Source organism: Mus caroli, unplaced genomic scaffold (genome assembly GCF_978045245.1).
Source record: "Mus caroli unplaced genomic scaffold, Mus_caroli_1 scaffold_13, whole genome shotgun sequence".
Lineage (NCBI taxonomy): Eukaryota > Metazoa > Chordata > Mammalia > Rodentia > Muridae > Mus > Mus caroli.
Window position 1 is genome coordinate 98,816,229 of NW_028227268.1, and position 27,720 is coordinate 98,843,948.

General features: G+C 39.9%; 2 pseudogenes; one reads left to right on the forward strand and one right to left on the reverse strand.

The window, feature by feature from the left end:
- Positions 1-27,720, forward strand: part of LOC110304172 (putative ATP-dependent RNA helicase DDX5) — an 80,567-nt pseudogene that overhangs the window by 23,452 nt on the left and 29,395 nt on the right.
- LOC115032742 (U2 spliceosomal RNA) lies at positions 25,410-25,559 on the reverse strand (annotated as a pseudogene).

Consider the following 27,720-nt stretch of genomic DNA (forward strand, 5'->3'; position numbering starts at 1 on the left):
AGCGAATAATAGATCGAAGACTGTAGTGTAGATGTACACACACACATACACACACACGGGTGGGGGGGCATATATGTACTAAATCATGAAAGAATTCCAGAACTAAAGGGAGGGAAGGGGATTCCTCAAAGCTGCTAGCAATCATATGTAAAAAAGGACCTAGGAATTTTCAGACAATAGCTGAGCTTGGGAAAAGAAGAGAATTCCATACCAAAGACAGATACTCTGGAAGAAATACAGAGGCAAAGAATCCCTGGGACCAAGAAATCATTTGGCTTTCTTCCTTAGCCTTCAATATCTTCTCCAATAAGGTCTTTGGGAACACCAAGGAGCTTTGAGTGATCTGAAGAACACTCTAGCATCATTCTCCACAGTCACACATTCACAAAGCACTCTTTTGTCAGTTTTTCCTCAGCAGCCCCACAATTAAAAGCTATTAATTGTCACCATTTTAAAGAGTAGGTTGCTTTGCCTGGATTTCAAAGAGGTTAACTGAACACACACACACACACACACACACAGAGAGAGAGAGAGAGAGAGAGAGAGTAATAAAGTTAGCAAATAGTTGAGCTGGAATCTTTTTTTAATTGGATATTTTCTTTATTTACATTTCAAATGTTATCCCCTTTCCCAGTTGAATCTTTATCCAGTTTTCCAAGGCTCTTTTCACAGAGAGACTGTGGGGGAAAGTGAAAAAAAAATGCTTTCTTATCATAAAAAGCTACAGCCTGAGCCAGGGTCCTAAATGGGCTTCCTTAGCCCTAAGGCCCCCACCTCTAAATGACAATAGCATCTAATCATTAGAAGACAAAGACAAAAGCCATGGTGTCTCTTATGTGCCCTGTGATAAATTAGGGCTTCTCTCCGTTATACACACACTCAAGAACTGCAAGGATGTTAAGGGAAATAAATGAAAAATCCGTATATTGCCCCAAGGCAGATTTTAGCTTGTTTTGCACAATCAATTCATATTTCAGTTCCTTGGCCTTTCGCTAAATCTTAGAGGGAAGAAACGAGGGGGAACAAGAAATCACACATGGAAGCTGCAAAGCAGAGACCACTTTTCGGTGGTCAAGCTGGGTCATGTCAGATATAAAGGGCCAAAAAAAAAAAAAAAAAAAAAATCAAGGTTGGGCAACTGTGACAAAGACCAGAGCCTAAGTCTGGCCCTCCCCCATTTGGTGATGGGGACTTAAGAATGTTTGAGGTATAGGGAAAAGAAAGGAGAGATGGGGCAGAAAGGGAGGCAGGATAAGGGGGAGGCTTGGAAAGGAGGGAAATATAGATACAGAAACAGAAAATGAGCACAAGGCAAATAGGAGATAGTCACAAGCTAGTGGAAGGGCCTGGGAGCCAGTCACTGGGAGGATCATACAGCAGTGCTGTTTACACCCTGAATAAGAGTTTATCCTGGGAGCAGCCTTGTGACTGTCCTAGAAGGAACACCTGGAGGTCTGTAGTGGAACCAAAACAAGAGCTAGCTGGTCAGTCAACGCTCGGATTGATAGTACAAGAAGACCCAGCTTTCCAGGTCTGAAAGCTACCCAAAGGTGAGCTTTTCACCACCCTTCTTTACCCATTTCAAGCTCCCAGTTAAATCCATCCCAAAGGGAGAGCTGGAGTCTCTTGGGACGATTGTACTGACTCCTCCCTGCCCCCGAGATTTGTACCATCTTTCATCACCAGATGACCTGTTGGCAAGTTCTGTACTTACACCCTCCAGATTGCTAGATGACCTGTGCATACTGGCTGACCCCTCCCTTTGGGCCTCTCAGCAGTTCCCACACAGCACTTGAGACAAGTATTTAGCACAGTGATGATGAGACACTGAATCAGCTTTCTGTCTCCACAGCACTTTCTATTTTGCCCTTTCCCTCGGTCCACACTTATTATACCACTTACTTCTGTGTCACTATGAGCAAATACAGAAAGAAATGACTCAGGAAAGTTGGGCTCATGGTGTGGGGAGATTTGAGTCCCTTGTGTCAGGGAGGCATGGCCAAACAGCTCTGCCAGTGGCAGCAGAGAGTGCTATGAAGTTGTCTACCAGTAATATAGTAGACCAGGAAGCAAAGTGAGGCATGGACTAGGAGCCGAGTTAAGGCTTTCAAAAGCCTCTATCCAGGGACCCATTTCTGCCAACAATGTACCATGTCCCAAAGATTACCCAGCTTCCCAAAATGACACCACAGAATGGAACATGCATTTCAAAGCATAAGCCTGTATCTTAGTCAGGGTTTCTATTCCTGCACAAACATCGTGACCAAGAAGCAAGTTGGGGAAGAAAGGGTTTATTCAGCTTACATTTCCACATTGCTGTTCATCACTGAAAGAAGTCAGGACTGGAACTCTAGCAGGTCAGGGAGCAGAAGCTGATGCAGAGGCCAGGGAGGGATGTTCTTTACTGGCTTGCTTCCCCTGGCTTGCTCAGTCTGCTCTCTTATAGAACCCAAGATTACCAGCCCAGAGATGGTCCCACCCACAAGGGACCTTTCCTCCTTGATCACTAATTGAGAAAATTCCTTACAGTTGAATCTCATGGAGGCATTTCCTCAACTGAAGCTCCTTTCTCTGTGATAACTCCAGTTGTGTCAAGTTGACAAAAACTAGCCAGTACAATTGACCCATTTGTTAACTTGACACACAAACATCACTAGTAAGCCTCAACTCTTACATTCTTTTTTTTTTTTTTTTGATAAATAGCTTCGGTGAAGTAGCTGTATATAAAATTAACTCAAGCAAGTCAATGGCCTTTCTGTACACAAAGGATAAACAAGCAGAGAAGGAAATTAGGGAAACAACACCATTCTTAATAGTCACAAACAATATAAAATACCTTGGCGTGACTCTAACTAAGGAAGTGAAAGATCTGTATGACAAGAACTTCAAGTCCCTGAAGAAAGAAATTAAAGAAGATCTCAGAAGATGGAAAAACCTCCCATGATCATGGATTGGCAGGATCAACATTGTAAAAATGGCTATCCTACCAAAAGCAATCTACAGATTCAATGCAATCCCCATCAAAATTCCAACTCAATTCTTCAACGAATTAGAAAGGGCAATCTGCAAATTCATCTGGAATAACAAAAAACCTAGGATAGCAAAAACTCTTCTCAAGGATAAAAGAACTCTTAACATTCTTATTCATCCCCAAGATCTAAATAACTTTAAAAGTCCCAAGTCTTTACATATTCTTAAATTTTCAATCTCTTTAAAATATCCATCTCTTTTAAAACCCAAAGTCTTTTTACAATTAAAAGTCTCTTAACTGTGGGCTCCACTAAAATAGTTTCTTCCTTCTCCACTAAAATAAAAATATCAGGGCACAGTCACAATCAAAAGCAAAAATCAATCTCCAACCATCCAATGTCTGGGATCCAACTCACAATCTTCTGGGTTCCTCCAAGGGCTTGGGTCACTTCTCCAGCCATGCCCTTTGTAGCACACGCATCATCCTCTAGTCTCCAGATACCTGTACTCCACTGCTGCTGCTCTTCGTGATCATCTCATGGTACTGGCATCTCCAGAACACTGCATCACCCCTTCAGTCTTGGGCCATCAATTGCAACTGAGGCTGCACCTTCACCAATGACTTTCCATGGCCTCTCACAGTGCCGAGCCTCAGCTGCTCTGTGTGACCCCTTCATGCCTTCAAAACCAGTACCACCTGGGTGACCCTTACACATTACCAAGTCTTGCTGCAGCAGGAGTACAACCTTGGCTATCTCTGGTACACAGCCTCTTTGTGCTTTCAGAAAACACTTCCCAGAAGATGTCACCACAATGATGCTGGTCTCTTCTTAATCACCGCTAATTTCTTAGCTAACCAGTATCAATAGTCCCAGTAATGCAAAGATTTTGCTTTAGTAGTTCTGGTATCTTGTTAATCACAGCTGATTCTTCAGCCCCAGCTAACCAGAACCACAGAATAATCAAACTCCAAAATAGCAATGGCCGCAAAAAAAAGTCTTTAATTTTCCCTCTGAAATTTCACAAGCCAGGCCTCCATCTTCTGTACTGTTCTCAACATTATCTTCCAAGTTCCTGCACAACATCTGACAGAGCTCTTAACAACGAATGGATCTTCTAGCCCAAAGTTCCAAAGTCCTTCCGCAGTCCTCCTCAAAACCTTGTCAGGGGAACACCTCACTTCTGGTACCAATTTGTCAGGGTTTCTATTCCTGCACAAACATCATGACCAAGAAGCAGTTGGGGAGGAAAGGGTTTATTCAGCTTACATTTCCACATTGCTGTTCATCACTGAAAGAAGTCAGGACTGGAACTCAAGCAGGTCAGGGAGCAGAAGCTGTTGCAGAGGCCAGGGAGGGATGTTCTTTACTGGCTTGCTTCCCCTGGCTTGCTCAGTCTGCTCTCTTATAGAACCCAAGACTACCAGCCCAGAGATGGTCCCACCCACAAAGGGCCTTTCCCTCTTGATCACTAATTGAGAAAGTGCCTTACAGCTGGATCTCATGGAGGCATTTCCTCAACTGAAGCTCCTTTCTCTTTGATAACTCCAGCTGTGTCAAGTTGACACAAAACTAGCCAGTACAGCCTGTGTAGACCATTTCACATCCAAACCTGAATGCTTATTTTGTCTTCTTTTCTGAAATATTGACTTCAGAGAGATCTATCATTAGTGCTTCTAATCAAGATAGAATGGTTTGGGTCTCCTCTGTTCCACATTTGTTTTCCAGTCTTTTTATCTCTGCTATTATCTGCACTATCCCCCTTCTATTTTCTTGGGCTCTATACTATTCCACACTATTAGCTTTTAAACCAGGAGGCTTAGTTCATTGATTTTCATCATTTCTTATTTTCTAAGTCTGTAATGTATGTCTAGACATAGCATGAGCTATAGCACACAATTTGGGAACATGAATTATTATTATGTAATCCTAAACTTCTAAATTTCTAAATGTCTAAGTCTATAAACTTATCTCTATACATAGCATAAGCTATAGCACATAATTTGGAAACATAAATAATTATTATGCAATCCTAAATGCCTTGTGTTTTTTTCTGTGACATATTACTTACCTGGATTATAAATTCATATTTGTGGGTTCTGCATATACAAGCTCAACCAACCAGAGATTTAAAACATGAACAAACTCATTTTATTATTCCCTAAGCATCTAACAACTATTTACATACTATTTATACCTGTAAAAGGTTTAAATTTAACATTTAAAACATACTGGAAAATGAATGTAGGATATATCGAAAGACTATTCCACCTCTGTATCTGCTTGAGACTCTGAATTTCCCTATCTACCAGAGTCTTGGGACCAATTCCTTACACAGTGGGGCAATCCTCTTGGACATTTCCTTTAGGTAGCCCATGCTACTGTTTTATAGTAAATTTTCATTGTGTTCAGAAGATGTGGCTTTCTAGTAATGATATTTGACAGTACATGTTAGATGATAACACATTTTGTGTGCCTTCAAAAAATAATAAAAAACATGTGTTCTAAACTGGCACACCGTTTCACTATGTCCATTGTGGCAAATTGTTATGCATACCTTAAATCTTCTACAGTCTTCCTGAGGTTTCTTCACTTGTGCATCACTTAATAAAGAATAGGCACAGAATCACAAAACGAGTTAGACTTGTCTAAAGGTTCTTCCTATCTTTGTTGAATACAAGATATACCACAATGTGGAATTACAATAGCCTTCTAAGAATTTGATATTTCATCATGTGACATTTTTCTTGGTAATGCTTTTTTCTAAAGTTAATATAGAAATTTCAAGCTTCTGTTAGAATTTGTTTAGATACATTTTTCATTCAAGTTTTGTGTGTCTTTAGGTGTTTGTTGCTTTTGTTTGTCTAAGAGTTTCTCTCCAGATCCCAGGCTTGTCTGAAACTCATAAACCTCCTGCCTTGGCCTCACAAGTGCTAGGATAGCACTTATATACATCCCTGTCATTAGCTATTAAGAATATGTTTTAAACTACTTAACATACTTTAAAAACCTAATATGATGCCTGTGCTTTCTGGTCAGAGAATTAATTTTTATTTATAGTAATTGCTGTTATATTTAAGTTTGTTTTATTATCTTACCACATGTCTTCTATTGCCCTGCCACTTTAAAAAATTGTTTTTGTTATATTCATGATGTGTGCTTAGGGTGTCTATGCATGAGTGTGGAGATCATCGGACAACTCTGCAGTGTTAGTTATCTCAATCGATTTTAACTGGGTGCCAGGTCACCAGGCTTGGGCAGCAAGCACCTTTATACCCTGGCCATCTTACCAGCCCTGCCCTACTAACTTTCTTCCTCTTTTTAAATTTCACTCCCTTCCTTTTTGAAGGTTAAGCTGTTCTCTCTCTGGTTCTCTATTTCTCTGTCTGTGGACAGTAAGTTGCCAAAGCTCAAAGTGGATTCCTACAGTTATTGCCCTCCTAATAACCACACAAACCTAGCTCATTTATGCTCTAACCCTTCATCCAACTCTTTTTTTTTTATTACGTATTTTCCTCAATTACATTTCCAATGCTATCCCAGAAGTCCCCCATACACTCCCCCCCCCCCACTCCCCTACCCACCCATTCCCACTTTTTGGTCCTGGAGTTCCCCTGTACTGGGGCATATAAAGTGTGCTTGTCCAATGGGCCTCTCTTTCCAGTGATGGCCTACTAGTCCATCTTTTGATACATATGCAGCTAGAGTCAAGAGCTCCGGGGTACTGGTTAGTTCATAATGTTGTTGCACCTACAGGGTTGCAGATCTCTTTAGCTCCTTGGATACTCTCTCTAGCACCTCCATTGGGGGCCCTGTGATCCATCCAATAGCTGACTGTGAGCATTCACTTCTGTGTTTGCTAGGCCCCGGCATAGTCTCACAAGAGACAGCTATATCAGGGTCCTTTCAGCAAACGCTTGCTAGTGTATGCAATGGTGTCATCGTTTGGAGGCTAATTATGGGATGGATCCCTGGATATGGCAGTCTCTAGATGGTCCATCCTTTTGTCTCACCTCCAAACTTTGTCTCTGTAACTCCTTCCATGGGTGATTGTTTCCAATTCTAAGAAGGGGCAAAGTGTCCACACTTTGGTCTTCATTCTTCTTCAGTTTCATGTGTTTTACAAATTGTCTCTTATATCTCAGGTATACTCAGTTTCTGGGCTAATATCCACTTATCAGTGAGTACATATCATTTGAGTTCTTTTGTGATTGTGTTACCTCACTCAGGATGATGCCCTCCAGGTCCAACCATTTGCCTAGGAATTTCATAAATTCATTCTTTTTAATAGCTGAGTAGTACTCCATTGTGTAAATGTACCACATTTTTTGTATCGATTCCTCTGTTGAGGGGCATCTGGGTTCTTTCCAGCTTCTGGCTATTATGAATAAGGCTGCTATGAACATAGTAGAGCATGTGTCCTTCTTACCGGTTGGGACATCTTCTGGATATATGCCCAGGAGAGGTATTGCTGGATCCTCCGGTAGTACTATGTCCAATTTTCTGAGGAACCGCCAGACTGATTTCCCACCAACAATGAAGGAATGTTCCTCTTTCTCCACATCCTCGCCAGCATCTGCTTTCACCTGAATTTTTGATCTTAGCCATTCTGATTCATCCAACTCTTAATTACTTTATGTAACTCCATCCAGGATCCCACACTTTGTAAATGACCATTTTCATTTTTCCTGAGTCCTCCTATTTGGTAGCCTCAAATTAAGGTGATTTTTATTTAATTTATCTGGAGCAGTTCTCTAGAGATTTTTCTATGTTAAACTCCAAATAGAGGGCTCTGGGTTTGAGGGTTTTTTTTTCCCAGTATGTAGAATACCTTAATATCTTATATTCTATTGCCACTGTTGGAAAGTCTAAATACAATATTCTGCAGAAAATATATAGTGTTCTCTGACTGCTTTTTAAGTCCTTTCATTGGCTTTGATACTTTATAGCTTTTCTGTCCAATATTTATCCTGCCCAATTTATGTTGAACTATTGAAGATTTATGCTAAGTAACTGATAAAAATTCTCAATTATTCATCTAATATGGCATTTTCCATTTTTCCTGTAACAACTGTCGATATCTTTGATGAGATATATTTTAGGCCTTTTTATCCCATCCCACATCTTCCCTAGCTTCTTGGACTCTGTCTGCATTATCTGTCTTCTAGGTTGGTCCTTGCTGGGATTTCTGGTGTCTCCTGTAGTCCACTTAACGAGATAAAATCCCTGCTTGATTCTGTCTGCTTTTTCATGGCATCCAGCAAGCTAACCTTTAGCATACTTTTCTGTTCAACAAATTCATCTCAATCATCTTAGTCTCTCTCCCTTTCTCATAGCTGAAGGTTTCCCATTTAAGTTTTTAATAGATTGAGCACAGGTATTTTAAGCTGAAAGTCTGGTAATTTCAGCAAATGAAGATTCTCCAAGTCTAACTTGGAATTCAGCCTTTTCTCTCACCTATTACACATGTACACATGTGGACTTGCTTCCTAATAGGTTTGCTTATACCTGCCTTAACTCTTCAATGACTTTGCAGGGTCCTCTCTTGGAACTTTAGACTTGGCTTGGAGATGGCTTTCTTTAGACAAAGGAAGAAAGTCACCCAGCTTCGTATTTAAACAAGACCACTTTTGTAGGGTAATGGGCTATGCACAGACAGCCTGGTCTCCAGTCGAGCTTAGGTCTTGAACCCTGGTAGGACCCAGTGGGTGGTAATTTCCACCTACATGGGATGGAAGGCATTTGATCATGTCTCCTGGACTGCTGGTTCCTGTCAAAGTTGCTGCCCCCACAGCACCCACAGCACCCACAGCCCCCACAGCTCCCACAGCCCCCACAGCCCTCACAGCCCCCACAGCCCCCACAAGAGAGGTCTGTGGCAATTAGTCACGCAGACAATGTCCCAAGCTTCTGGCATTCTGGTTAGACTTCACCCCCACAGTTACCTGACTATAGCCAGGTATGCTCCTCCCCACAGTTACCAGGCAACAGCAAGATAGCCCAGCCCACTAAGAGAGGGGCTGCTTAGCCCCACCTCTCTCTCTTTAAGCTTTTACCTTTCTTACTCTCTAGGCCTCCTTCACTCTCTCTCTCTTCCCCCCTCTCTCCATGTGGCCATGGCTGGCCTCTCTCTTTCTACCTTCTCCCCTTTCTCCCTGCCTTTCTACAATAAAGCTCTAAAATCATAGTCTGTCTCTGATCATGGAGGCCCCCTGTGCTTGAACGATGGGATAGGCTTTCTCCTAACAAGCCATGCCTAACCTCCCACCAGAAGGCCATGTGCTCCAGCCATGGACCTGACAAAGGACTCTCACCTGCATGGGAACCATCCAGAGCCCCCCTCTCCTCCTGCCCTCTCTTCCCTTCCTCCTGGAGCCTAGTGCTACCCCAGGGCCCCTATTCTATTCTCAGCTCCTCCACCATATCGAATCTGGTACCTGGGGCTGCCCCTTGTCCACCACCCACCAAGTGGGGTCAGTGGCTTAACACAGCCAGATGCCCACCTGGGGCCGCATGGAAAGTGTGCACAGTCCTCCGGTGTGCGCCCACCCAGAGCACTGGAACTCTTGCGGAATGCAGGCTCTCTCCCACTCCCTTCTTTCCCCCACACCCATGGCCCCGCACACTTTCAATGAAATTCTCTACTTAAACTCTAATTTAAATTACATAGGTAGCAGAAAGCTTGTAGAAGAGCTAGCTACTAGCCACTAACTCTCCAATAATATGATTTCCTTTCACTGAACAACAAAGGTGAACCTTTATCTCTATTTCCTTACTCTTCTTCATATTCAGCCACAAGCCTTTGGACTTTGAAGTATTTAACAGGGACTCTGTTAAACACCTCAAGGGAAGACCTTCCCATGTAGTTCACCATTGTCTGCCAGTGCTCATCTACTTTATACATCATCCTCCCTTCTATCTGGCATTAGCATTGTGTTTCTTTTAATGCTATCTCTGCAACCTAAATGAATAATAGATAAGTCAAAGTAAACTTTATTTGTAACTCATTTAGCACATTGTCCTACAGCCTTAGAATGACTTTGTAATTCATATAAGTATTGGAATATCTTCAACAAAAAGTAATGGATGAAAAGCAAAGATTATCCTGGCTCAAATACTGACATCACTGACATACTGAAAAGAAATCAATTCCCACTTCATTTTACAAGCAATCTGAAGCCTTGATTTGTGGGGGTTTTGCAATAGCTTCTGAATCTAGTCATTAACTCTGATCTTATAGGTCCCCTTACTTTGGATGTTTGCTCTCTTCTCAAACCTGGGCTCTGGGAACTAGAATGACATCCTAATTCTAAGGTTACTTTCAGTATTGATACTGTTAATGGTCCACATATTCCCCCTTTTTCTTTTGGCCACAACATCAGTTCTTGCTAAAATTCATTCTTCATACATTTATTGGTCATCTATTATGTGTTAATTACTGTACTTGCTGAATAACAAAAATTACAGATCCTCATAGAAATTTCCAGGAGTGACCTGTAGAGATAAAAGTCCAGTTTTACTTAGAATTTATATACATCATCACCTTGGACCTGATTAAGAACATCTATGTGTTGGGGGCAATAATCAATATCATGTAGTTCTATAAACTCTTTGGGCAGAAATTAAATTTACCACTGTTTTATGGTTTTTTTTTCTGGCATCTAATTTATTTAATGATAAAGTCTGGATTTTACAGATTCCGATTTCTGTTCTTGAAGAAGGTCACCAATATCTTAAAACACCATTGAGAGGACTACTTACATTAACACGATTTCTCTCAGAATTCAGAAGGACTGATTGTGCAGACTGTGGTGCCTGTAGATACAGGCATAAAGTATAATGTCTGTGGGGGTTTGATAAACTATCTATATCAGCAAAGCTGGCAGATTCCCCTTGTTTCCTCATCTGGCCATTTGCACAAACATAGCTGATTTCCATGAGGGGATGCAACTCCCAGCCAATCTGCTCACTGTGTGGTTGCAAAGGGGAAGCAGGGCAAACAGCTACATGGTCTACCCACATTTAAATCACAGTAGAAAGGGGTAATGTGAAAATCAAAGCCCACACCCAGAAGTAGCCTAAAGGCCATAAAAACAAAGGGAGGGAGAAGTAAAGGAAATCAAGCTCAAAGGTGCAGGTGGGCAGATACCACCGTGATATGGAGAAGGCAGCTCTCTGCATCAGTTCTAAGGACTCTGCTTCCTTCAGTATGGGAGCCAAACCTTACTCAAAAGGGAACAACATGACGTGGTAGGAAAGAAAAAAGCCAGTCAGTCCAAAGTGAGGTAATAATTCTTTTCTGGCAGAACTAGGAAGAGGGAAATCATTGGAAAGAAAGGAACATACTCAAAATGCACTTGTCCTAATAATTTAATGTGTGGGGTTTTTTTTCTAATACCTTATGTGCCATGTCTCCATAACACATGGATGTGTGCTTGGCATGCTGAAACCATACCTTTCTCTAGTCATCTCGGGAAAAGTCTGCTCCAACAGATGAGGTGGCAAGACACTGCTGGATGGCTGCTTGCACTGAAATTTATTTTCACAACTAAAATAAGAAAGGGTGTAAATTGGCTTTTGAGCTGCTGTCTAACTTACATGGTTAAAGCAATATTAAGAGTCAACACTGTACGACAGAATCTTGGGGAATCTAATAACTCCCTATTCCAGGATGAGAGGCATAGAAGACTTTTGGGATCCTTTAGGGAGAAGATTCTCTGCATGGAAGCTCTTTGGATTCCCCTTGACACTTCCAGAAGGAAACTAAGCACAATGGTTCCACTCTGTGGTCTCGCTTAGAAAGCATCAGCACACTGGTGTTGATAGAGAAGGTGTCACCAGTCTCTATCACTGACACAGCAATGTCACAGAGAACACACTTCTTTTGCTACCCTAGTCTCCAAACATGCAGTTTCTAGATAATTAGAAAGAATTATTCAGGTTGAGTAGTGGAATAAGGCATAGTAATGGAAGTGATTGCCAATTCAGATTATATTCAAAGGGAAAAGAAGAAAGGAGGAGGAGGAGATGACAATAACAGCAATGAAGAAGGAAAGAAGAAAAGGAGGAGGAAGACAGAAAGGGAAGAGTCCCCACAACTCTTGGGATGGATAGAATACTGGGCCCTCAAGATCTCCATATTTGAATCTCTAGGATGAGTGACTATGTTACATTTCATGTGACAAATGGGAATTAATTAAGATTATTAATCAGCTGACTTTGAAGTAAGGCAATTATTCTGAATTACCATGGTGGTTCCAATGTAATCATGTGGTCCTAAAATGAAGAAGTAAAAGATAACAGCCAGGACAGAGGAACCAGCATGAGGACTCAACTCTATAGCAAAGAAGGATGAAGCACAGAACATTAGCAGCCTCCAGGGGCTAATGTTGCAAGGAAAGCAGTTCCCTTTTCAACCTCCAGGTGACTGCACTGAATCACACCTTAATCAGGACTTCTGACCAATGGCATTGTAAGTCAGCAAAGTCGGTCTGTGTGAAGCCCCTAACTTGGCAATTTGTAACAGTGACAACAAAAATGAGTAAATCCTCGCTCCAGCACAGTCCCTCCTTCCCTCAAAGATCAAATACCATGGGTTGTATGCTCTTCCTTTTTAGACTTTTACTCCAGGAAATCATACCATGCATTTGTGTCTGGATTCCTTGGTTCTTTGGCAGGTAGTTATACATAACATACATATTAATTGTTATAATGCCACTACTTAAAGACATACTGGGACTCTTACAAGCAGTATTGTGAGCATCAGCACATATATCCTTCAGTGCTGTGTTTATTGTCATAAACCTAGAAGCAGATCAGCTGGACGGTAGGGAATCCCAGCTGAAGTCAGTAACACCAGGGTAATTTCAGAACACTCTTACATGTAGGAACAATTGCTCCAGATCAGCTTTCTTTGCCATTATTATTTTGTCTTACTTGTTGCTGCTGTCACTTTACCATCTTAATACTGAATTGGTTATTTTTCTATTGTTGTGACATTTGCCATGACCAAGACAACTTATGAAAAAAAAAAAACATTTAGTTGGGTTTATAGTTTCAGAGAGTTACAGTCCATCATGGTGGAACAAAGACATGATGGAAGAAAAAGCTGAGAGCTCACACTTGATTTACAAGGAAAAGGCAGAGAGGGCACATTGGATATTGTGCAAGACTTTTGAAACCTCAATGCCAGTAACAGGTTTCTTCCAATAAGACCACACTTAATCTTTCCCAAACAGTTCCACCAACTGAGGATCAAGTATTTGAACACATGAGGGAGGTTATGGGGAGTATTTCCATTTAAACCACCACAAAATGTGTATAGTGCCAGCTATATGCATGCAGGATACAAATACAAATTACATGCAGGAACTAATTAATTTAATTTAAATTTTCATTTCTCTGATTGCTAATGAGGTCATATACCATTGTACAGGTTCATGGGCATTCATATTTCTCCCATTATGAAGGGCTTACCAAGTTGCATGTCTATTAGTCTAAAAGACATATTAGTCTATATCTTTTTCCATATTGATGTATGGGCATTATTAATGTAACTTGAACATGAACATTTTCTTGGTTCTAGATATTGAAAATATTATTCACCCTGTGGCTTGTGTTAAAAGTTTATAGTATCAATAGATATGCATGATTTCTTAATTTTAATGTAGTTTGGTCTTTTCCTAAACATTTAGTACTTTTCAGATGACATTCTCCAACTCTAGATCATAAGGAGATTGTTCTAAATTATCTTCCAGAATTGTTAATAGTTTGGCTTTCACATTTAGTCACACAAGTCACCTCTACCTGGGTTTTCTGTATAATGTATAGTAAAAGTCAAACTTCAATAGGAAGTCATAGAATCAACACTGCTCTGTCGTCGAGCAAAGGTGCTAGACTCTTCCTGTGCTGGCCTTCTACTATTGGCCCAAATCAAGCATCAATATATGTGTATCTTATTCCTGTGGTCTCTTGATCGCCTTGTGCAAATATATGCCAGCACCACACTGTTTTGTTAGCCATAGCTTCACATATGTTTGCTATGCCACACAGTGTGTTTCCCACCTGGTTGTGTTATGAGATTATTTTAACTATCCACAACTTTTTTCATTTCTAGATAAATATTAGACTAAGGTTTTGCATATGCACAGGATAAATCTGTTGGGAGTTTTCTATAGCTTGTGTTGGCTCTGTATATAAATATAAGAACTACTATCTTAAAAGCATTTAAAAGTGTTTCTTATAAATATCAAATACTTCTTATCTCTATTAAAAGATATTAATATTTTAATATTATTATGTTATCTTTTCACCATTCATTTCATATTTTGGGAACATAAAAATACCTGTTAGGTGTACCAATATTGTGGCAGTCTTTCTAAGTTTCTTTCTAAATTCTAATAATGCATATGGATATTTGGGGATTTTTCTATTAATAAAATCATGCTGTCTATAAAGAGTAAGAGAATTACTTCTTTGGAACTGTAGGCTTGTGCGGGGGAGAACTCCAAAACAATGCTGAATGAAATAAAGCTATCCAGGTTCCTTGTCTCATTCCTAACTGCATAAGGATACATTGAACATTATGTCTTTAAACATAGATGTACACAAAGTTTTGTTTTTCACAGACAGATCATATTAAGAAAAATATGTTTCTGTGTTTTTCCCTAGCAGATAAATGTGAATTCATGTTGAATTTTGCCAAAACCATTCCATGTAAATATTCTTCACTAATATCCTCTAATACAGTAAATTTACTAATAAATACTCAGTCATGTTTTTATTTTGAGGGAAAATACTGAACAAAACATTAAAACAAACAATTATGCTGCCAGTAAGATCACCCTACAATGAACAGAAGCAATAAAGGTTATAGGTCATATATCAGTCAAAGAGTTGAAACTAGGTAAGATGATATCAATACAATTCAAAACAAAATATGAGGCACATTTAAGTCCAACTATATCAATAAGCACAGTTAATACAAGTGGTGTAATAATGGGTTACAGCCAGCCTGCGACTCTACCCAGGGCAGATTGGACACACTTCTCCCAGGAGGGCTGCCATAACCAAGGACACAGGTGAGACCCCTGTCACAATACCTGCCACAGCTAGGACCCCCAGAGAGCCCAGTGGACAGATCTAGCTGCTTTGCCTGAGCCCCATCTTGCTATGGTCTACAACTCCACCTGAGACAGATCAGGTGCTCCTGCCCCTATCCCACACCCACAAACTTGTCTTTCAGGAGATCTGCCTTAACCAGGGGGATAGCCTGGCTGTCTATCAGGATCTCTGGGACAACCAGGGACACAGGAGATCCCATCAAACCAGAAACAGCACTGCCTGCCTCTCAGCAGGCTTTCTCTAACTCGAGTCACAGAGCTATATCTCCCTCCAAGGAAGGAGGTCCAGTCAGAGACACCCAGACCAGTTAACACTAGAGATAACCAGATGGTGAGAGGCAAGTGCAAGAATATAAGCAACAGAAACCACTGTACTTTGACACCATCAGAACCCAGTTCTCCCACCACAGAAAGCCCTGGATACCCTAAAACCCCTGAAAAGAAAGATTCTGACCTAAAATCCCATCACATGAAAATGATAGCGGCCTTTAAGAAAGATATAAATAACTCCCTTAACGAAATATAGGGAAATACAAGCAAATAGGTAGAAGTCATTAAAGAGGAATCAAATAAACCCCTTAAAGAAACACAGGAAAACACAAACAGGTGACAGAATTAAACAAAACAGTCCAAGATAACAATAAAGAAATTACAAATGGAGGCAACTGTGGAGATGGAAAACCTAGGGAAGAGGTCAGGAGCTACAAATACAAGCATCCCCAACAGAATACAAGAGATAGAAGAGAGAATATCATGCATAGAAGATACCATAGAAGATATTGACACAGTTGTCAAAGACAATACAAAGTGCAAAATGCTTCTAACTCAAAACATCCATTAAATTCAGGACACAATGAAAAGACCAAATTTAAGATTAATAGTAATAGAAGAAAGAGAAGATTCCACATTCAAAGGGACAGAAAATATCTTCAATATAATCATAGAAGAAAACATCTCCAACCTAAAGAAAGAGATAGCCATAAATATACAAAAAAAAAAAAAAACCTACAGAATACCAAATAGATAGGACATAATAATCAAAACACGAAATGCACAGAACAAAGAAAGAATATTAAAGGCTGTTAGGTGAAAAGGCTTAGTCACATATAAAGGCACACCTATCAGAATTACACAAGACTTCTCAACATAGCCTCTGAAAGCCAGAAGATCCTGGACAGATGCCATCCAGGCCTAAGAGAACACAAATGCCAACCCAGGCTACTATACCCAACAAAACACTCAGTCACCATAGATGGAAAACCCAAGATATTCAGTGATAAAACCAAATTTAAAAATAGGTTCTACTAATTCAGTCCTACAAAGGATATTAGAAGAAGAATCTCTGACACAAGGAGGGTAACTACACCCATGAAAACACAAGAAATTAATCATCTCACAACAAACCAAAATAAAGAGAATCACACAAACATATTATCACCTCCAACAACAAAATTAACAGGAACCAACAATCATTGGTCTTCAATATTTCTCAACATCAATGGACTCAATTCCCCAATAAAAAGACATAGGGATAACAGAATTGGTACATAACAGAACCCAGCATCATGATGCATATAAGAAATATCCTCAGTCACAAAGACAGTCACTACCTCAAAGTAAAAACTGGAAAAAAGGTTTCAAAGCAAACGGTCCCAAGAAATATGCTGGAGTAGCCATTCTAATAGCCAATAAAATAGACTTTCAACCAAAAGTTATCAAAAGAAATGGGGAAGGACATGTAATACTCATAAAAGGAAAAATCCACCAAGATGAAGTCTCAATTCTGAACATCTATGCCCCAAATGCAAGGGCACTTTTATTCATAAAAGAAACTTTACTAAAACTCAAAACACACATTGAAACTCACACATTAATAGTAGGAGATGTCAATACCCCACTCTCACCAATGGACAGGTCATTGAGACAGAAAGTAAACAGAGACACAGAGAAACTAACAGAAGTTATAAATAAAATGTATTTAACAGATATCTACAGAACATTTTGGTCTAAAACAAAAGAATATACCTTTTTCTCATCACCTCATGGTACTTTCTCCAAAATTGACCGTATAATCCCACACTAATCAAGCCTCAACAGATACAAGAAGATTGAAATAACCCAATGCATTCCATCAGATCATCATGGACTAACGCTGGTTATTAATAACAACAAAAACAACAGGAAGCCCACATACTTGTGGAAACTGAGCTACTCTCTGCTCAATAATAGCTTGGTCATGGAAGAAATAAAGAAAAAAAATTAAAGGCATTCTAGAATTTAATAAAAATGATGGTACAGCATATCCAAACTTATGGGGCACAATGAAAGCAGTGCTAAGAGGAAAATCCATAGCACTAAGTGCCTGCAGAAAGAAATTGGAGAGATCCTACACTGACAACTTAACAGCACACCTGAAAGCTCTAGAACAAAAAGAAGCAAACATTCCCAAGAGAAGTAGATGGCAGAAAATAATCAAACTCAGCATTGAAATAAACCAACTACAAGCAAAAAGTTGTTCTTTGAGAAAAACAATAAGAAAGATAAACCCTTAACAAAACTAAAGGGCACAGAGACAATATCCAAATTAACAAAATGAAAAGGGAAACATAAAAACAGAAACTGAGGAAATTTAGAAAATCATCAGATCCCAAAATAAAAACCAATATTCAACAAAATTGGAAAAATCTAGATAGATCTAGATAAATGTAGAGAGATACCACATACTTAAGTTAAATCAAGATCAGGTAAACTATCTAAACAGTCCTATAACCCCCAAAGGAAATACAAACAGTTATTAAAAGTATCCCAACCAAAACCAAAACCAAAAACAAAAAACAAAAAAAACACATAGGGTCAGATGGCTTCAGTGCAGAATTCAACCAGCCCTTCAAAGAAGAACTAATACCAATACTCCTCAAACTATTCCACAAAATAGAAACAGAAGTAACACTACTTAATTCATTCTATGAAGCCACAGTTACTCTGATAACTAAACCACATAAAGTCCCAACAAAGAAAGAGAACTTCAGACCAATTATGCTTATGAATATCGATGCAAAAATATTCAATAAAATTCTTATAAACCAAACCAAGAACATATCAAAAGAATCATTCACCATGATCAAGTACGCTTCATCACAGGGATGCAGGGATGGTTTTGTATAAGAAAATCTATCAACATAATCCACTATATAAACAAATGCAAAGAAAAAATTGACATGATCTTATTTTTATTTATTTATTTATTTATTTATTTTTATCATGTCCAATTTTTTAAAAATTATGTATTTTCTTCATTTACATTTCAAATGCTATCCCAAAAGCCCCCCATACACCCCCACTCCCCTACCCACCCACACCTACCCACACCCATTTCTTGGCCCTGGCATTCCCCTGTACTGAGGCATATAAAGTTTGCAAGACCAATGGGCCTCGCTTCCCAATGATGGCTGACTAGGCCATCTTCTGCTACATATGCAGCTAGAGACATGAGTTCTGGGGGGGGGGGTGTACTGGTTAGTTCATATTGTTGTTCCACCTATAGGGTTGCAGACCCCTTTAGCTCCTTGGGTACTTTCTCTAGCTCCTCCATTGAGGGCCCTGTGTCATCTTATTAGATGCTGAAAAAGGCCTTTGTCAAAATACAATACTCCTTCAAGTTAAGAGTCATGGGGAGATCAGGAATTCAAAGAACATATCTAAACATAATAAAAGCAATATACAGAAAACCAACAGCCAACATCAAATTAAATGGAGAGAACCTTGAAACAGTCTCACTAAAGTCAGAGACAAGATAAGTTGCCTACTTTCTCCCTGTGTATTTAATATAGTACGTGAAGTTCTAGCTAGAGCAATTAGACAACAAATTAGTTCAAAGGGATACAAATGGAAAGGAAGAAAACAAGGTATCACTATTTGCAGATGATATGATAGTATACATAAGAGATTCGAAAAATTCTACCAGACAACACTGACAGCTGATAAACAAGTTCAGCAAAGTGACTGGATATTAAATTAATTCAAACAAATCAGTAGCCTTCATTTATACAAAGGAAAAACAGGCCAAGAAAGAAATTAGGGAAATAACACCTGTCACAATAATCACAAGTAATATAAAATAATTTGGTACAACTCTAACCAAGTAAGTGAAAGATTTGTATGACAAGTCCCTGAAGAAAGAAATTGAAGACCTCAGAAGATCGAAAGATCTTCCATGCCCATGGACTGATAGGATTAACATAGTAATAAATAGCCATCTTTCTGAAAGCAATCTACAGATTCAATGAAATCCAAAATTCCAACACAATTTCTCACAGACATGGAAAGAGCAATTCTCAACTTCATATGGAATAACAAGAAAACCAGGATAGTCAAAACAATTCTGAACAATAAACTTCGGGGAAATCATCAACCCAGACCTCAAGTTATGCTACAAAGCAATAGTGACTTTTTTTTTTTTAAAAAGTGTGGTATTGGCACAGAGACAGACAGGGAGATCAATGGAATAGAATTAAAGACCCAGAAATAAATCCACATACCTATAGATACTTTACCTTTGACACAGAAGCCAAAACCATACAGTGAAGAAAAGAAAGCATCCTCAACAAATGATGCTGGTCTATCTGGTGATCTGCATGTAGAAGAATGCAAACTGATGCATATTTATCACTTTGTACTAAGCTTACGTCCAAGTGGACCAAGTACCACTACTTAAAACCAGATACACTGACCATAATAGAAGAAAAAGTGGTAAATAACCTCAAATGCATTGGCACAGGAGAAAATTTTATGAAGAGAACACCAATGGCTCAGGCTCTTAGATCAACAATTGGCAAATGGGACCTCATTGAACTGAAAAGGTTCTGTAAAGCAAAGGACGCTGCCAATAAGACAAAACATCAACCTGCAGATTGAGAAAAAAATCTTTACTAACCCTACATCTGATAGAGGGTTAATATCCAAAGTATACAAAGAACTCAAGAAATTAGATTCCAGAAAACCAAATAACCCAATTTAAAAATATGCCTGGCAAACACAGAAGTGAATGGATGCTCACAGTCATCTATAAGATGGAACACAGGGCCCCCAATGGAGAAGTTAGAGAAAGCACCCAAGGGGGTCTGCAGCCCTATAGGTGGAACAACAATATGAACTAACCAGTACCCCCAGAGCTTGTGTCTCTAGCTGCATATGTAGCAGAAGATGGCCTAGTCGGCCATCAGTGGGAAGAGAGGCCCCTTGGTATTGCAAACTTTATATGCCCCAGTACAAGGGAATGCCAGGGCCAAGAAGCAGGAATGGGTGGGTAGGGGAGCAGAGCAGAGGGAGGATATAGGGAACTTTTGGGATAGCATTTGAAATGTATATAAAGAAAATATCTAATAAAAATAAATTAAGAAAAAGTAAACAGAGAATTCTTAACTAAGGAATCTCAAATGGCAGAGAAGCACTTAAAGAAATGTTCACTCCTGTCTGCCCCAATACCTGATCATGTTCCCCTTCCCCACTCCCCACCCACTGTCCCACCCAGGTCCCTCCCTCCCTCTGTCCCCCATGCTTGCTTTCCAAGTGAGATTGATGCACCCTTGCTTGGGCCCTTTGGGTTGGTTACCTTCATGAGTTCTGTGAATTGTATCCTGGGTATTCTGTACGTTTTTGACTAATGAGTACATACCATGCATGTCCTTTTAGGTCTGAGTTACCTCACTCATGATATTTTCTAGTTCCATCCATTTACCTGCAAAATTCATGATATCCTTGTTCTTACTAGCTGAATAGTATTCTATTGTATAAATGTACCATATTTCTGTATCCATTCTTCCATTGTGGGACATCTGGGTTGTTTCCAGCTTTGGGCTATCACAAATAAGGCCACTATGAACATAGGAGCACATAGCCCTATGGCATGGAGGGGGCATCTTTTGGGTATATGCCCAAGAGTGATATAGCTAGATCTTCAGGTAGATTTATTTCCAATTTTCTGAGGAACCTCCAGATTGATTTTCAGAACAGGTGTATAAGTTTGCAATCCCACCAGCATTGGAGGAGTGTTCCCCTTTCTCCAAATTCTCTACAACATGTGCTGTCACCTGAGTTTTTAATCTTAGCCATTTTGATTGGTGTAAGGTGGAATCTCAGGATCGTTTTGGTTTGCATTTACCTGATGACTAAGGGCTTTAAAACTTTCTTTAAGTGCTTCTTGACCATTCAAGACTCCTCTGTTGTGAATTCTCTGTTTAGTTTTATGCCCCATTTTTTAAAAATTGGGTTGTTTGGTTTTTTTGGAGGTTAGCTTCTTGAGTTCTTGAAGCCCTGAGGGCCAGCAGAAAGAATGAAATCAGGCAACCTCAGGAGGTAGGAAGTGATGGCGACCCTCTAGAATCCTCCAGAGACCTTTAAGGTGAGAGATGCTCAGGACTCAAAGGGAGGAACCTTGTATGAAATGCCCAACAGTGGGGAGAGGGAACCTGGAAAGTGCACTTTCAGTAGAAAGACATGGCACCAAGTGGAGGGATGGGGTTACCATCCCACAATCAAAAACTCTAACCCAGAATTGTTCCTGTCTAAAAGAATTGCATGGACAAAAATGAAGATGAGACTGGGGGAAAGGATGTCTAGTGACGGACCCAAATTGGAATTCAGCTCAGTAAGGCCTGAAGTTATTGCTGATGCTATGGTATGTGTACAGATAGGAACCTTACATGGCTGCCGTCTGAGAGGCCCAATAAGCAGCTGAAAGAGTCAGATGCAGATACCTACACCCAATCAATGGATAGAAGCTGGGGAGCGCTGTGGTTAAATTAAGAAAAGGCTGTAAGAAAGGCAACCCCATAAGAAGATCAGCAGTCTCAACTAACCTAGATCCCAAGATGTCTCAGACACTGAGCCACGATCCAGGCAGCATACACTAGCTGATATGAGCCCCTAGATACAAATACATCATAAGATTGCCTGGTCTGGCCTCAGTGAGAAAAGATGAACCTAACCCTGGAGAGGCTTGAGGCCTGGGGAGTAGGGAGGTCTGGCGAGGTAGGGGTGTCAGGGGAACATCCTCTTGGAGACAGAGGAGGAGGAATGTGATGAGGAAGTGTTGGAGGGTGGAACGGGAGGAGGATAATGACTAGATTGTAATAAAAGATTAAAGATAATTATAAATAAATAAATAATATTAAAACAAAAACAAAAGGAACAACCACAGAAAGAAATGTTCAACATCCTTAGTCATCAGGGAAGGAAAATCAAAACAACCCTGGGATTCTACCACACACAAATCAGAATGGCTATGATCAAAAACTCAAGAGACAGCAGATGCTGGTGAGGATGTGGAGAAAGAGGAACACTCCTCCACTGCTGATGGGATTGCAAACTAGTACAACTACTCTGGAAATCAATCCAGAAGTTCCTCAGAAAATTTAAAATAGTTCTACCTGAAGACCCAGCTATACCACTCCAGGGTATATAACCAAAAGATGTTCCACTATATTACAAGGACACATGCTCCCAATTGAGGCATGGGGTCACTCACTCATCTTCAAAAATTTTGACCCAGTATTGTTCCTGTCTATAATGCAGGAATGCAGGGACAAAAATGGAGCAGAGACTGAAGGAAAGGCCACCCACTGACCACCCCAACTTGGGATCCATCCCACAGAAAGGCACTAAACCCAGACACTATTACTGATGTTGTATTGTGCTTGCAGACAGGAGCAGCCTAGCATGACTGTCCTCTGAGAGGCTCTACCAGCAGCTGACTGATGCAGATGCAGATACTTATAGCCCAAACATATGGAAGAGTTAGGTGAAGCACTGAAATTGCTGAAAGAGATTGCAACCCAATAGGAAGAACAACAGTATTCACTAACCAGGTCCCTCACAGCTCCCAGAGACTAACTCACCAATCAAAGAGCATACATGTGCTGGTCAGTGGCCCCCACGACATATGTAACAGGACTGCCTTGTCTGCCAGAACTAGGAAAGTACGCCCTGAATCCTGTAGAAACTTGATGCCCCAGGTAAGAGGGATGCTAGTGGGATGAGGTAATAGTGGGTGGGTGACCAAAGGGGAGGGGAGAGAGGTGAATAACTCATGGTGGGGGAACCAGGAACAGGGGCAACATTTGGAACATAAAAAAAAATAATTAATAAAATTTGGTTTCAAATTAATAGTGAAATGTTTGTATAATGGTGAGTGGTCACGTGCATGTATAAGCAGATCATCTCACAGTCTTATTGTTCTAGAACCATGTTTATCAATCTGGGCTTTGTTCATGGAAGGGTACCCCTATAAACTCTACATAATTGCATTTAAGAATGAATCTCTTTGGTTGGGTACTTTATAGTCACATATTAGTGCGAATTAAATAAATTAGCAACTTAAAATTCAAATTAATAATACATGGGGGGTTGTACTGTCTACTAATATGTAGACTGTATTAGCAGAAACTAGCAATGGCTGCAAAACTGAGAGCACCTGGGTGTCCTTTGAAAATACCAATGTTTGCACATTATGCTACTCAGTTAGAATCTTATGGTATGGGGCTAAGAACTATAAAGATTCTTTGGGTGTTTCTAAAGTGGAACCTACTAAGAGTCACTTATCAAATGCTTAATGTAATTTTTAAATAAAAGAGAATAAAGATTAAACACTGCAAAAAAAAATTAATAAGAATAGGATTAAAACACAGAATCCAGGAACTTACTCAAAAGGACTGACCAGAAGAAACTCAACTATGAAAGTAGAAGTTGTCTAAAAAGGAGAAATGCTAAAGTATATGTTATTTTAACACCTTTTTCAAGAGAGAAGAGTAATTATGTTAAGATTGTTTGATATAGATTTCAGAGCATACTTATAAAAGTCATTTCAAAATATAAAAGAATCAACTCGGTATGAGGAAATGATTATCTTAAACATTTTTCACTTACTAACAGAACATTCACAATGTCAAAGCAAAACGTGGATAGAGAAAATGAGAAATAAACAAGAAATAGTTTTTTTAGTGTTTTTAGTAATTGCTAAAAAAAAAAAATGGGACAGGAAATTAGTGGAGATAGGGAACAGAGAAATTTAGTCAGACAATATGGCCTAGGAGACATTTACACAAAAATCGACCCAACAACAGAAACATTCATTCTAAAAATACAAAATATCACTCCATAAGCAAGGTGCTGCAGGAAACCGCTTTCACATAAGAAAGCTTATGAGGAAAAACTCACTGACATCCCCCTCCCCAAACCACACTTCATGGTAAAAGATTGAAATCCTCTTCTTAAAGGTCAAGATCCATAAAAAAAAAAGAACATGTTCACATCATATTAACATGATGCCACAAGTCACAGAACAAATTATCAAGGAAAACAACAAAAAGCTGTTAAACTTAAAATGAAGTAAAAGTATGTTTCTCATACAACATGATCCTATCCATAAACTCTCATACTAGCGCATGTGTGTGTCACAGGCACTGTTAGAACAAATAACCACATTCAGTAAATAAAAATGCATCTATTATATAATACTTTCATGCCACATCTGTGTATATGAACAAATGAATTGAAAGTGAGACCTTAAAACTAACATTTTTACATCTATGTCTATTGCTGCAAAATGTACAGTAGTCAAGAGGTTGCTCATACATCCACCAGAAGAAGGTTGTGATGGCTTGGTATGAAATGTTGCCCACATGTTTAGGTATTGGGGAGGCAATTTGATCCTGAGGGCTCTGATTTCTTCAATCTCTTACTTTCCTGATGGATTCACAATATGATGGCCCTAAAAGAGGCCCTGAAAAGTAGGAGGTTGGGCATTGTTGGAGGAAGTGTGTCACAGGAGGGGCTTGTCTTTGTGGGCTTCCATCTTGCTCTCATCACTTCTGGTGTTCTTTCCACTGTTTCCTGTCAGCCCTGGTGTTAGCATGGTTCCCCTTACCCTCTATTGCATTGACAAACTGAAGCCTCTGAAACTTGTGGAAATTTTTCTTTCTTCCAGTGGTAATTTCAGCCCAGGATTTGATTCCGGCAATAAAAACATCTAGCACAGTAAAATAAAATAAGTTACACGCCTCTAAAATAGAAGGGAATTCTGACATGTGCTTAGTCATAGAGCTGCGAGTGCATTAAGAGAAACAAGCCAGCCCAAAATGACGAATACTACATAATCTCATTCAGAGATTTCCATAGCAGTAAAGATCATAAAAATGTGAAGCACACTAATAGTGGCCAAAGACTTGGTTGATGAGGGGTAGGCACTGGAGTTGTCTGATAAGTATAGACTTAATTTTGCAAAATAAAGTTCTGGAGATTGATTTGGAAAGCAATATGACCTTGCTTGACAACACTAAACTATATACTTAGAAATAGTTGAGATTTTAAAAAATGACCAAGGTAGTTACCAAGGCAAAGCATTTTCTAGACTATAAAATGGATCTTAAGTAAAAATTTACACTTGATCCTAGCCAAAAGGCCAAGAAGTGATTAAGTAAAAATTTAAACACTTTGTCAAATCAGATAGGCCTGAAAAATTTGTGAAAACTTGTAAGAATAGATCATATTTCATTCATTTGTTTGTTTGTTTCCATCCCAAATGCTACTGCACCTCCTGCTCCCTCCATTACAGAGTCTCTCACCTATCTCCTCTGAGATGGTGCAGCCCCCTTGGGTATGCCCCTCAGCCTGGCATATCAAGTCTCTGCCAGATTAGTTGCATCCTCGTTTTTGTTTGTTTTAAGAGATTTTTATTAGATATTTTCTTTATTTACATTTCAAATTTCATCCCCTTTCCTGGTTTCCCCTCCGAAAACCCACTATCCCATCTTCCTCACACTGCTCACCAACTGTCTTAGTTAGGGTTTTACTGATGTGAACAGACACCATGACCCAGGCAAGTCTTATAAAAAAAAAACAAAAACATTTAATTGGGGCGGGCTTACAGTCTCAGAGGTTCAGTCTCATCAAGGTGAGAGCATAGTAATATTCAGGCAGGCATGGCACAGGCAGAGCTGAGAGTTCTATGTCTTCATCCAAAGGCTGCTAGTGGAAGACTGACTTCCAGGCAACTAGAGAGAAGGTCTTAAGCCCACACCCACAGTGACACACCTACTCCAACCATGTCATACCTATTCCAACAAGGCCACACCTCCAAATGGTGCCACTCCCTGGTCCAAGAATATACAAACCATGATATTCCACTCCCTGGCCCCCATAGACTTGTTCAAGCACATGAATCTATGGGGGTGGCAACAAAGTTTTCATAGTCTATAGCAGTCTCAACAATGTTAAAAGTCCAAAGTTCAAGATTCATCCAATCACCTAACTGTAATCCCCAAAGAAATACAGGAAACCAGCTGGGCAAACTCCAAACTCTGCATCTCCAACTATCAACCATGGAGATGGTTGATGTCAAAGCAGTCTTCAGATCTCCACTCCTTTTTCATCTTTGTTGACTGCAACAACTGTTTTCTTCTGGACTGGTTCTACTCCCAGCTTTTCTCAGCATGTATCCCATGACTCTGGCATCTTTAACATCTTTGAGTCTCCAAGGCAATTTCAATGTTACAGCTTCTTGTTTCAGTGTCTAGGATTCCACTTGATCTTTTGGGCTCCTCCTAAGGGCTTGTATCACTTCTCCAGCTTTGCCCTATGTAGTACTCTAAGCTCAGGTTGATCCACTCCACTACAGCTGCTGTTCTTGGTGATCATCCCATGGTACTGACATCTCCAATACACTGGGGTGTTCCACTCCAACTAGGCTTCACCAATAGCCTCTCATAGGCTCTCTTCATGGTGCCAAGCCTCAAATCCTTACATGACTCTCCTTCAGTCCTGGTCCATCAATTTCAGCTGAGGCTATACCTTCTCCAATGGCCTTCCATGACTTCTCACAGTGCCAAGTCTCAGCTGTTCCTCATGACACCTTCATGCCTTCAAAAACAGTACCACATGGGTGATTCTTACATATTACCAAGTCCAGCCACAGCAGGAGGTACAACCTTGGCTATCTCTGGAACACAGCTTTTTTGTGCTCCCAGAAAACACTTCCCAGAAGATTTCACCTCAGTGATGCTGGTCTCTTCTTAATCACTGTTAATTTCTTAGCTCCAGCTAACCAGCATCAATTGTCCCAGTTGTTCCTTCCATTCTTAACTCTAGAGTCCGAGCCACATGGCTGAAGCTGCAGAGTTCTGCTGCTTGCAGGAACTAGAACATGACCTGATTATACTATTACATTGTCACTGGCTTTCTGTTTTACAAATCCTTCACTGCCTAAGCTTGGCTATCCTGAATCTTGCTCTGTAGATTGGTCTTGAACGCAGAGATCAGCATGCCTGTCTCCTGGGATTAAAGGTGTGTACCACCATGCCTGGATCTAAATTTAGCTGGGTAGGATCTTGCCCCAAGGTCCCACTCCTTTAATATGTTATCTCCTAGAACACAGGATTTTGCTCCATTTCACTTCCTGGTACCCCTTTAATACTCAAACCATATATTTTATATTTTTTCCTTTCTACGATTGCTATGCTTGTTCAAACTTCTCTTCATGAGACTTAACCAGAGAATAAAGTCTCTGCTGGGCTTTTTTGAAACTTCCTTTGTCAATGTAATTAATCTGAGTCTCTTCACCTTAACCTCAGGCAGAC